Here is a 13,589-nt window from a genome sequence, read left to right as displayed (position 1 = left end):
CACAAGTCACCAGGCTCGATCTAAAATGGACCGTAAAAATCGACGTTTGCATGTAGAATTCTGAACTTTTCGTCAAAGGTACATTTCACGGGTCGATATTTTGTTTTAAAATTACAAAGCGTAGCTCTCTTTCTGTAAGAAAAATAGGGCAAAAAAAAACTTGTCAGGGTTAATGGCGGACGGCGATGCAGACGACCGAGTCTACGTTTGGCCAGTGCCTCCTATATAAGTTGCACTATGCCTGTCAGCTTCTCTCCAAAAGGTGTCCAGGCTCGATGCTTCACCTCACAACACGCACGTACGGTTAGGTAGCGCCGCCTGGCGGACGTTCGTTTTTTCTATTTTTTTTTTAGCATGTTGTATTTACATTATTATTGAAGGTATATCATATATTTGTTTTTTTAACAACATGTGGAACACTGTTCTGGATGGGACCGCCCTGATTCAAACGAGCTTCGCTGAGACAAAATGCGAAACTACGAAACAAGCACGGCCAGGTTTCGCTTTTGCAGCGCGAACGCGGAGAACGCTTGGCCGCTTGAACTTCTGCTTTGGCGGCAGTTTGGGGCTTTGGCGGTCACCCCGAATTGCGCGCATAGAAATAGTTGGCGCCCGGTCGTGTGCGGGTAAAAAGGTAGGAAAATGAGAAGAAATATTCGGTTGGAATACGGCGAGCTGGTCCCGAGCTGTCAGTCAAAAACATTTAGATTTCTTCCTGTCTGTGCTGCTGGGGCGACATCATTGAACCTCCTACGGAAGAGATGGTTGGCTTCACTACACGGCAGGTTTGTACGCCTAGGTGACTCCACCGCGCGGCAACCACACGTGCTATTTGCCCTCTCCCTTCCACTTGCCAGTGCTCGGAGCTGACAGGCATAGTGTAACTTATATAGGAGGCACTGGTTTGGTGCGCTTATTGATAGACGGCGTCGGGAGCAGCGTCCGAAGGTGTAGCAGACTAGCGAAAGAAAGCAGACGACACGCAGAAGAAATCCGTTGGCAGCAAAGACGCCGTCGTTATGCAAACACGTTTTTTTTTTTTTACTTTAAGTTGTGATTTTATTGTTCGCATTTATTTTAAATCAAATGTATAATACAAAAAGATTATGTTCACTTTAATAAACCACCACGGTGGTCGCCAGCAGTCTCGATAAAGAGGTAGCGCCCTCTACCAATACAAGCGCCAAACACACCCCGCTACTGGACCCCTGTCGTCTGCGTCGCCGCCCGCCGTTGACCCTGGCAAGTTTCGTGACTCTACTTTTCACAGAAAGGGAGCTACGCTTTGCAATTTTACAAGAAAAAACCAACCTGTGAAATACACCTTTGACGAAAAATTTAGATTGCTACGTGCAGGCGTCGATTTTTACGGTCCATTTTAGAGCGAGCCTGGTTACTTGGGACACCTTATATATTTCAGATACTCCAAACAGGAACGAACACTGCGTTTGTTAACGAGAGCAGAGGACCTCTCGAGAGCGTGAGTGGACGGTGTTTCAATCCGGTGGCATCACTGCTAAGAACTTGGAACGCGGCTAATAAGAATATGGATTTGCTTTTACAACAACGGTGAATACTATCGGAAGCCTTTTTTTTGCAAATTCTTTAAGCACAAACGAACACAGCGCTTGTTAATGAAAGCAGAGGAGGCACTTGAGGGGACCCCTCAGAAAGGGCTTCCCATGGACGTGAGCAGTCGATTGTTTCAATCCAAACGCAACCACGCTAGAAACATCGAGCACAGCTCGTAAACATATGGTTTGCTCCGACAACAACACTAAATGCTATTGGAAGCCGTATTTTTTCAGATTCTTCAAGCACGACCGAACACTGCGCTTGTTAATCAAAACAGAGTCGCTACATGTGAGGACCCCTTAGAAAGGGCTTGCCATGGGCGTCAGCGGTCGATGTTTCAATCAAGACGCAACCACGCTAAAAACATCGAGCGACGCTAGTAAACATGTGGATTTGCTCCTACGACAACGCTGAATGCTATCGGAAGCCGTATTGTTAAAATTCCCCATGTCGGAACGAACACTGCACTTCTTAACGGGACCAGAGAGTCGCTCCCGGTGGGGTCATCTAGAAAGAACTTCCGGTGGGCATGAGTGGGCGATTTTTAATTCAGGGGTCGGCAAACCGCGGCTCGCGAGATTGTTTCTCCGACCCCGGCATGACTCAAGAAAAGCACCGCTCTTCCCGCTTACTTACACAGACTCGAGGACCATTCGGCCAGAGAGGGCACGGCGGAGTGGAAAGAGGCATGTCACCTAAACTGTACCTACTTTCCCAACAGGCGCTGCCGTGGTACGCAAGATACCCACCCTATTGAAAATTCTCATTTGTATGAGAAATTTCTGTGTCCAATAAACACATATGAATCATACCAGATATATAAGAACATATAAGAACCGCATAAGAACCATATAAGAACTATATAAGAACTATATAAGATATATGAGAACATACAAGCACCATATAAGAAACCAGTGGGAAGTTTCTTATAAGTTTCTTATGGGATTCTTATATATCTTATGTAATTCTTATATACTTCTCATATAATTCTTATATGGTTCTTATATGTTCTTATATGTTCTTATATATTGTGTGTGATTCATATGTGTTTATTGGACACAGGAAATTTCTCATACAAATGATTTTTTTTACTAGGGCAGCGCAAGCCACGACGACACCTGCAATCACAGCAATCGACGAAGATCACGGATGGCTACCAAGAGTGGACGGAACGCTATCTCACGGGCAGGCAACCATCGCTACCGTCATCCATTGCGCTGAGCTTTTAAAAGGACCCCCCCCCCCCCCCCCCCCGACTACTTCAGAGGGCACGGCGAAGCCGAAAGAGGCATGTCACCTAAACTGTACCTGCTTTTCCAACAGGTGAGTAGATACTCCGTTTGTAAAAGTTTTAAAAGTGACAACCGATTTGTCGTGGTTCTGCCGTGCCCTGGAGTGTTTTTTGAAACATGTTCGGAATGTTGTAAATCACTCTCTTTGCTGCTGGCCGGGAATATCGAAGAAAATCCCGGTCCTGATTTTGAGGAAATGTTTAACCAGCTTCTTCTGGGTCAGAAAAAATAAGTGAAGATATAAACGACATTAAGAAAAGTCAAGACCGTTTTCGCAAAGAGTTGGAAACAACAAACACTAAGGTTAGCCACCTAGACGGGTCACTACAAAAAGTACAGCTACACGAGGTAAAAATATAAAATCTTGAAGAAAGTGCTAAGAAGATGAGCGCCATTATCCAGACACAACAGGAAGAGCTAGTCGATTTGGCAGACAGAAGCCGCCGGAACAACTTGATAGTGTCTGGGGTTCGCGAGAACCCTAGTGGAAACTCATGCGGATGTAAGAGAAAGCGTGCTAACTGACCTTTTTGAAAACCGCATCGGTGTTAAGGTAAACACGATTGAACGAATTCATAGACTTGGAAAAAAAAAGCGCAAACAATGCAAGACCAATTATCATAAAGTTTTATGACTATAACGATAAGCTTGAAGTGTTTAGAAATTGCCGAAAACTAAAAGGAACCAAAATATCGGTGTCTAACCATTATTCCCCGATCCCCTTAAGAAAACGAAAGCAATTATGGGAGAGCACAAGAGGCGACAGAGCTAAGGGGGTGTATGTTGGACTAGTCCACGATAAGATTGTGATCGATAAAGAATCGTATTCTTGGGATGGGGCGAAAAGAATTGTAGAATAAAGCTCGCCTCAGGTGCAGCAAACCGAAGCACGTACGAATGACAGTCGACTAACTCCAGCGGGGAATTCAAGCTGATTAATGTGAACGCGCGTATACTATTGCCAATAAATACTTAGGTAACCGTGTTTGTTTTTTATTATGAACTCGACGGTAGTCCACTGGCGTTCGCTAGTAATTTTAACTACCTAGGTAACCGTGTCTGGAGATATGAACTGGAAATCCCATATCGACAACTTGGCAAGCACCGCTGAAAAAAAATTGTGGTTCTTGAGACGTAACCTTAAATTACCAACAGAGAAAGCAAAATTAACTGCCTACTTAACATTTGTACGCCCTGCCCTGTCTTGGAATATGCGAGCACCATGTGGGACCCATACCGAAAAAAAAAAACAGATTGAAAAATTAGAAAAGGCACAAAGGAGAGCTGCCAGATTTGCCACATCCAGATACCGAAGGACTGAGTCGATAAGTGCGATGCTCATCCAACTCAACTTGCCGCCATTAAAAGAATGAAGGAGAGTAGCCAGATTAAAACTGTTGTATTTGATACAAAACAAAAGGTTAAACATAGATTCGCTGCAATATTTAAAGTATCGCCCTACTGAAGGACTTCGAGGCGGTCATACCGAAATGCTGATGCCGATGAAAGCCCGGATCGACATTTTTAAGTATTCTTTTTTTCCGAGGACCATAGCTGAATTGGAACAACCTCCCGCAAGATGCTTTTGCATGTGACACCGTTGAAGGTTTTGAAGCCAGCCTGAGAAGCCTCGCCCAACAACACATACAATGTATTTTTCTCTCATTTTCTTTTCTGTGTTATTTAGTTCGCTTATATTTATATACGTTTAAATGCACCTGTGTCTGAATCATTCATGTGCGTATCATTCGTGGAAGTGTGCTTTAAAATTTGGTTATTTTACTAATAAATAACCCACTCCTGTAACGGCCAGTAGGCCAACAGTATAAATAAATAAATAAATAAATAAATAAATGAGAAGCGCACTTCCAATTCGCATTGTTCTACACTCCCATAGTTGGGCAGATAATGTATCACTTCCTTTTAGTAAGGTACGTTGTGGGGCTAGTTGGTTCATCTTAGTAAAACATATAAAATAGCGCAACAGAAACAAGGACAAGAAGTAAACAGGACAGGCGCAAGTAGCGCCTGTCCTGTTTACTTCTTGTCCTTGTTTCTGTTGCGCTATTTTATATGTTTTACTTCCTTTTACCTTTTCACCGCCTTCGACACACACACACACACACACACACGCACGCACGCACGCACACACGCACACACGCACACGCACGCACGCGCACACACACACACACGCACACACACACACACAGCTGCACTTCGCGACTTCCCGCCCAGCCCCCCCCCCCCCCCTGTCGGCTTCATGACAACTTGGCCCGCAGCTCCAAAAGGTTTTAATCCACACGCATCCGCACTAGAAACAAACATCTAGCGGAGTTAGTAAGCAAATCGGCTTGCTTCTGCTACAACGCTGAAATCCTATCGGAAGTCGGATTCTTCAAAATATTCAAGCAGGAACGAACACCGCGCTTGTTAACGAGAGCAGAGAGGCGCAGATGGTGGGGACTCCTCAGAAAGGGTTTCCCGTGGGCGTTAGTGAACGCTGTTTCAATCCAGATGCATCCACGCTAGAAACATCCAGCGCAGTTATTAAGCATATGGATTTGCTCCTACAAAAACACTAATGCCATCGAAAGCCGTATTTTTCGAATACTTTAAGCAGGAACGAACACTGCGCTCGTTAACGAGAGCAGAGAGTCGCTACTTTTGTGACCGTTCAGAAAGGGCTTCCAGTGGGCGAGAGTGGACGATGTTTTCATTCAGATGCATGCACGCAAGAAACAGAAACATCGAGCGCAGTTAGTAAGTGTATAGATTTGCTCCTGCTACAACGTTAATGGTATCGGAAACCGTATTTTTCAGATTCTTCAAGCGGAAACGAACACCGCGCTTGTTAACAAGCAGAGAGACACTAGTGGTGGAGACACCTTAAAAAGGGCTTCGCGTGGATGTGAGTGGGCGCTGTTTCAATAAAGACGCATCTGCGCTAAAAACATTGAGCGCGGTTAGTAAGCATATGCGGAGAGCAAATTGTCTGCTTTTTGCTCAGGAGTGGCGGTGGCGTCAGAACGATGCCAAGCTTTTATTGGCTGATTGAAAAAAATAGTAGACTCAATGCTCGATGTCTTGAGGTCTACCCACCACTTTTTAGAGCGCAGCTCTTAGGCGCCCGTTTCCGGCTTGAGCGGCGTCGCCGTCGCCGTCGGCGTAGCCGCGCGGTGCATTATGGGTAAATTTCCCCGCCAAATCTAGCGGGAAAATTTCCCCGCTAAATCTAGCGGGAAAATTTCGCCGCCAAATCTAGCGGAAAATTTTCCCCGCTAATTCTAGCGGAAAAATTTCCCCGCTAAATCTAGCGGAAAAATTTCCCCACTAAATCTAGCTGGAAAATTTCCGTGCTAAATATAGCGGAAAAAATTTCTCCGCTAAGTCTAGCGGAAAAATTTCCCCGCTAAATCTAGCGGAAAAATTTCCCCACTAAATCTAGCTGGAAAATTTCCGTGCTAAATATAGCGGAAAAAATTTCTCCGCTAATTCTAGCGGAAAAATTTCCCCGCTAAATCTAGCGGAAAAATTTCCCCACTAAATCTAGCTGGAAAATTTCCGTGCTAAATATAGCGGAAAAAATTTCTCCGCTAAGTCTAGCGGAAAAATTTCCCCGCTAAATCTAGCGGGGAAGTTTTGGTCACGTGACCTGGAGGGTCACGTGACCCGGGGAGTCACGTGATACCCCGAGGTCACGTGACCCCTACCGAGTTCACGTGACCTTGTAAGGGGGCACGTGACTCCCCCACGTGACCCCACCAAGGTCACGTGCCCTCGGCGGAGTCACGTGACCCCCCCCCCTCGAGAACACGTGAACATCAGTACCCTTCCCTCCTCCTCCTCAAGAGCTGCGCTCCAATTCGGCATTACAGGGAGTTGTAAACGGCTTTCACTTTTTCAATCAGCCAATAAGAGTTCGGCGTCGTTCTGGCGTCACCTCCACTCCTGCGCAAGAAGCAGACGACTTTCTCTCCGCATGGGTTTGCTCTTACAACAAGGCTGAATGCTATCGAAAGCCGTACATTTCAGATTCTTCAAGCAGGAACGAACATTGCGCTCGTTAACGAGTAGAGAGGCACTACTGGTGGAGTCTCCTCAAAAGGTCTTCCCGTGGGGGTGAATGGACGCTGTTTCAATCATACACATCTACGCTAAAGACAACCGCATCTTCACGTGGTGAATGATGTTGATTAGGGCGAAGCTCTGGTGGTGCTTGTCTGCGTAGACGCTGAGCCGCAGCATGCCGAGCCTTTCGTTCGTTTTCGGCCATGTCACGCTGCGGTCAAATACTCAAATGCGTATATAATTACGTTCCGTACCACACATTTTCTTTCTGACATAGATGAAAACGAACGAAAGGCTCGGCATGCTGCGGCTCACCGTCTACGCAGACAAGCACCACCAGAGCTTCGCCCCAATCAACATCATTCACCACGTGGAGATGCGGTTGTTTTTTTGTTTTTTTTGCCCTACACAAGCACGGGAGCACGTGCTCACGTGTTCGTGACCCGACGGCGGACGGACATACGGACATGGCTAGCCCCTAAGGAGAACTCCGCGGACGGATGTCGTGACGTCAACATCCCGGGAAACTCCGTCCCCGGCTCCGCCGCGTGCACTTGCGGAGCTTTCGTGCTGTCAGCACAAAGCCTCCGAGCCTCCGCCACGGAGGAGAACGCGCCGCGAGGCGTCAAAAAGGGATGATGTATGTCTCACGTGATGCGCGCTCCGCGGAGGAAAGGGGCGGATTTCTCCTTCGTGTGGATACCGGCGGATTTCTCCTTCGTGTGGATACCCCTTAAAGGGGTATCTACCGGCGGATTTCTCCTTCGTGTGGATACCCCTTAAAGGGGTATCCACACGAAGGAGAAATCCGCCCCTTTCCTCCGCGGAGCGCGCATCACGTGAGACATACGGCATCTCTTTTTGACGCCTCGCGGCGCCGTTCTCTCGTTCTCCTCCGTGGCGGAGGCGCGGAGGCTTCGTCCTGGCAGCACGAAAGCTCCGCAGGTGCACGCGGCGGAGCCGGCGACGGAGTTTTCCGTGTCGGAACACGAAGGAGAACTCCGCGGACGGATGTCGTGACGTCAACAACCCGGGAAACTCCGTCCCGGCTCCGCCGCGTGCACCTGCCGAGCTCTGGCGAATTCGCGTGGTCGCCCCTCTCCTCTGACCTCGATTCAGCAGAGCGCCCCCTCCTCTCCGCCAGAGAGACTCGGGATCCTTTTCAGCCGATCACAACTGCTGGCTTCAGAGCGCTCCGAGATTCTCAGACCAGTCACGGAATTCATATTTCTTGACATTGGTAATGCGTTAAAAACAACACGATCTTACAGCGTACGTTGGACGACTGAGCAAATTTTACGCTCGCAACGTGATGAAATAACTGTTGGGACGTAAATTGGTTTACGCATCAACATGTAAAAAGAAAAAAAGAAGAAAACGGCAGTATGCGAATTGATTTTCGCAGAACGGAACGAAAGCCAACGCTTGGAAAGAGTTGTCAACTCATCGCGGTTTCGTCCGTGAACGCGCAGCGATAGCGGTCATGCGTGCGACAGAACAGGCAAATATAAAATGGTTAATAAACCGCATTTTTGTCACGGCGAAATATCGTGCAAGCATCGCCATGTGGCCAAAATCACTGTGCATTATATTCGGCTCTCCCTTTATTTTAGAACACAAACCTTTAAACGCACTTTTACCAAACCTGAAAATGTCTTGAAGCGACCACAAAACCCGGCAAAACAGCGGCGAGCCCTGCGAGCTGTTTCTTCGTCAGTTAGGCTTAGCGGATTCACCACCGTGAGATGAACGATCTCGTGAAAGCACTGGGAATACTTCACTCGTAGACTTTTTCTGTTACGGTCGCAAAGGAATGTCGTCCCGTCCGTCGTAATCCTCGCACCGTCGAATTCACAAGCACTTCGTAGAACCACATATCAACCGCCGCCATGCCGTACCCCGCACACCACCACCGAACCACAGACCACTGCCGGCGATCGTCAACAAAACCACGTGATCCCCGTCCAAGTACCACGTGACGCCTGCGCCACTCCGCACTCCGACGGCTACACACGGAGTGCCAAAGAGCGCTCTGAGAGGGAGAGGCGTCCTCGGAATGAACCACCCGATCAGGCCGCAGCACTCTCTTTCAACCACCCGATCTCGCGCGCTCTGGAAAGAGCGCTCGAGAGCGCGCAGAAAGAACCACGCGAATTCGCCATTGAGTACGAAGGCTCCGCGCCTCCGCCACGGAGGAGAACGTCGCCGCGAGGCGTCAAAAAGGGATGACGTATGTCTCACGTGATGCGCGCTCCGCGGAGGAAAGGGGCGGATTTCTCCTTCGTGTGGATACCCCTTAAAGGGGCCCTGCAAGGACTTTTTACTGTTTCTTTAATTTCCACCGAACCTGAGCGCACTGAACGTAGTAACCTAGTGAAACTTTTCTTTTCGCGAAATTCGATTAATTTTAAAAGTTATAGGCAATTTAGAATTACAAAAACAAGCAAAAAATAACCTCCTTCATGACGTCGTAGGTCCTGGCTTGAGTGGCCATGAACTAGAGGAGGAATAGTGAGCTCATCGAGCGCTGACGGCCGCCGCACTCCGTGTCGACGGCGCCGGAGGGCGCCACTAAAGCATATTCTGGATAGGCTGTATGCAGCGGGCAGCCAAAGCGGCTTTCATTGCGTTTGCTGCGCGATTAAACACTAATTCGGCATGACACTTCATTGGTGGCCACAAACGGCAGCAAACACGCGGGGTAAAGATCAGTTCAGAATGGGAGCCACTTCGCGCTGCCATACCGCGAAACAGCCAAACCGCAAGGCAAAGCCTCTCGCCGAAGGCCTGCGGAACGCTCGGAGCGGGTCGTATCCTCCTGTCCATACGACTGCAGCGCCACCGCGTACATCCGGGATTTTTCCGTGTCGGCGCCTTATCCCACTACTCCTTTCTAGTATGCGCCGCCTTTTCCACCGCTTGGCGGCGGGTATGTCGACGGGTCATTTCTTGTTTCCGTACTTTATAAACTGCATTTCTTTCTTTTTTTCATCTATAATAGTGAACAAAAACTACTTTTATAAATAACTGAAACGGTTCGGCGCCACTTATATTTTGTATTTCGACCAAAAATAAGTTTTTAGTGGCTCTGACCAGTAGTAAGCCCAGGACCAAAGACGTCACATTTTGCGCGCTTTCGGTACCGCGGGTCGCCCTCGTCGGTGGAGGAGGTTTCCGTGTCGTCCGGTTAAAATATGGCGCACTGATATTTAGCTACTCTTTCCGTGTCCGCTGGCTTGCCTGCACCCCAAAAGACGTGGAAACCGCATAAAAGGTAGACGCTTAAATATGATTGCAGGGCCCCTTTAAGGAGCTTCGCCCCTAAAACATCGAGTGAAGTTAGTAATCATATGGGTTTGCTCCTTCAACAACGCTGAATACTATCAGGAGCCGCATGTTTCAGATTTTTCAAGCACGAACGGGCAAACACCGCGCTTGTTAACGAGCAGAGGGGCACTACTGGTGGACACTCCTCAAAAGGGCTTTCCGTGGACGTGAGTGGACGCTGTTTCAATCCATACGCATCCACGCGCCACGTCTTCCAATCGCACACGGCACTCCGGCGGTGACGTCACATTCCCCCCACTGCGCAGGCGCGGCGAACCCCACCTCCTCCACGGTTTCCGTGACGATGCATCTGCGTTGCTGTGCTTTTCTTTATGTTTTATTTCTGAGGCGCGTCCACTTTGACATTAAGCGCCCAGCCGGCTACCGTGACGAAGCATCTGCGTTGCGGTGCTTCTGGCCAATGGGAATTTAACTGCCGTTTCGCTGCTACAGACGGTTACAGATAACGCCGGCTTCGCTCCATGAGACAGTTAAAATGCTTTCGCAATAAAAGGAGACGTCTACAGGCTAATTTTCATGGAGTGACAGGGCAGGCAGATTAGCAATCTATTAGTGACATCGGAATGGTGGCACACGTTGAACACACTTTACTTAACTTTCAAATTTTTATTTCGCCTAGATCCGTCGCTTGTCTTTACACACCCACTGTGGGAAGGAGGTTTGTGGCTAATATATGACTAAGTTTAACGTCGTTGATTGATAAACAAAAAGACTGTAACTAAAGCAATTGCACACTTAAGATATTAATAAACGTGCGTACTATTCGCTACAACCGTAATAAAAAAGACGTTCCCGGGTATTCTCCGGCGAAGAGACAAAATTGACGCTCGTTTTCCCAAAGTAATGTACAGGAGCGTCGCAAAACTAAACTGCTTGCTGTATCCGCTGCATGTTGCAACCCGGAAGTCGCGTAGACACTATACCCGTTTTCACCTCACGAAAAAAGCACGTTTTGCGCATTGTTCATACGCGACGCGAAGTAGTTCCTACGAGATTTGGTTGTCAGGGGAAAAAGCGATGCTTTTAGCGTTAGAAACGCTTACGTCTTGGTAAGATAGCATGTATATAATCTAAAATTGACCTACATATATCTTAATTATCAAGATAAAGAGGGAAATTAGTAATGCTCCGCCTGGAGCCGGACTTTTTTTACTACGGTTCTTGAGGTGAGAACGGGTATAGTACCAGTTGGACCTCTGGCGTACATTATAATAAGTATATGGCAATAAACTTAGAACGCAGCTAATAAGCATATAAGCTTGCTCCTAAAACAACACTGAAAACTATCAAAAGCAATATATTTAAATTGTTTTTTTTGGCAGAAATGAACATTGCGTGTGTTAATGAGAACAAAGAGGCGTCACTGCTGGGAACTCCTCAGAGAGCGCTTTTCACGGCTGTGGAACAGACAGTGTTTCAATCCAGGACCCTCCCGTGCTAGAAACTTTGAACGCAGCTAAAAAGCAGTTTGACCATTATGCGCATACACGGAAATTTAGGATGAACCTACGCCACCTGTACGAATTCGGGTAAAAGCTAACCTCCAGTACACGTTCGTCGTCTTTCGTCGGGCTTTGGCTTCGCAAGCGCAAGTATCATGAAAAGGGCGTGCGCTTTAGGCAGACCACGTAGCCTGTATTCTTAACTTGTCACCAGCTATATATATATTCAATTTCTAAATTTTAAAGGGAACTCCTCTGGAAAATGTTTTTAGACTAAAGTTTCGTTTTCTTAGAAGTCGATCAACACTGGTTAAATGTCGAACTTTCAGTTTCGCCAAAACTTCCAAGTGTCTCCGAACCAGTCGGCTCAGTCAGCAACCCCGCTTCGCTGTGTCCAACGACGCCACGCCGGCCACGCTCCCGCGATTGCCCACTATCTTTTGAACCCTGTTTTGCCCGCCGTTCCAGCGCGATTCGGTCCCAACGTTGAACCTGATAAGCGGACAAGGAAATTCCGAGCTTGACTAAAAATAAAATAAAATGCGCGCTGCGGTGTTCCCGAAATCCGCCTCGGTTTTAGAAGCACGGCGCTCGACGCGGTTTACGCGAGCGCAATACCGGGGCTCGGCCGTATTCTGTTCAAACTCGTTAGTCGAAAACCGAACGTTACCACGTACGGCACGTGTCGGACACAGTGCGCCTCCACACCCCGCCGAGTTTCTGCCTTTTAGCCGTGTCAGGAAGGTAACAGAAGGCTAGGTGGGAAGTACGGGCAAACTGCCTCGTGCTTTGAAAGCCTCGCTTGTGCTTGCATAAATAATTGATCGCAGCAATAGTGATGCAATACGATACACCCTTCATTGTAGATTCCGAAGCAACAAAAAAAAAAACTTGTTTATGGATAAAAAAACAACACAAATACCAAGAAAATGACACGCCTCCACAAAGTGGGGGAGGAAGAAAAAGAAAGGAAAAAAAAAAAGAGGAGTCTACTTGCCTTGTTTCCAAAATCAGCGACAATATAAAGTAACATGATCATTCGCTAATGCAGCCTGGTTCTTTCAACGCGCACAGGAGCGGGTAAAAAGAACCGCCGTGGAGAACCCATTAGGCCGGAATCCATTAACAAGTACCGTGCGGTCTTTGCCAGGAAATACCGCGAATTCCGTTCGAGTGTGTACGAAACGAAGTCCATCTTTTCTCTGGCTAAAATAATAATAACAAGATAAAAAATATGTGCACATATATATAGGTTTAGTTTTAATAAGCTTTGATGTCTCTTACGAATGTTAGAAGGAACTCAGCTCGCCGCCGTCTTAAAGTTAAGCCTGAAGAGAGTTAGGCAAATATGCAAGTCTATAATATAATGCAAGACCGTATGGTTCCCTTACGACTTTTTTTTTTTTTTTTTAAAGCGGCGTATACTCGAGTCGCTCGTATAAAGAAATAATAATAATAATAGCAATAATATCTTAAACCAAGGTTTGGAAAAAAAAAAAGACCTTCGTGGTTGCTTTTTTGTATTTACCATAACCCTGTATATACTGAAAGCCTCGCAGATTACTTATGTTGTATATTGAGAAACTTAACGGAGAAACGCGTATCAGGGAGCAGCAGCAAATTTCGGAACTGTCAGGCAACACCCCCTGCCTGGCTTACGAATACCGTGGATCAAGTGCAGCTTTGTAAATCATTATCATGATTGATTCACAGCGCACAACAAAGAAAGTTAAGGTCCTTATTCGTCTGAACACCCGCCATCTGTGTGCGCCGGGGTACTGATAAGTTCTAACTAAGGAAGTGACATTCGTTCACAACCAATGGTCCATGGTTAGACATCTCCTACTCCTTCGGTCCGAGTTCG

General features: G+C 47.2%; 1 pseudogene; it reads left to right on the top strand.

The window, feature by feature from the left end:
- Positions 1-2,263: 2,263 nt before the first annotated feature.
- LOC115311314 lies at positions 2,264-3,768 on the top strand (annotated as a pseudogene).
- Positions 3,769-13,589: the final 9,821 nt, after the last annotated feature.

The sequence above is a fragment of the Ixodes scapularis genome, unplaced genomic scaffold (genome assembly GCF_016920785.2).
Source record: "Ixodes scapularis isolate PalLabHiFi unplaced genomic scaffold, ASM1692078v2 PGA_scaffold7__128_contigs__length_106722199, whole genome shotgun sequence".
In the NCBI taxonomy this organism is placed as follows: Eukaryota; Metazoa; Arthropoda; class Arachnida; order Ixodida; family Ixodidae; genus Ixodes; species Ixodes scapularis.
This window is presented reverse-complemented; position numbering and strand designations above follow the sequence as displayed.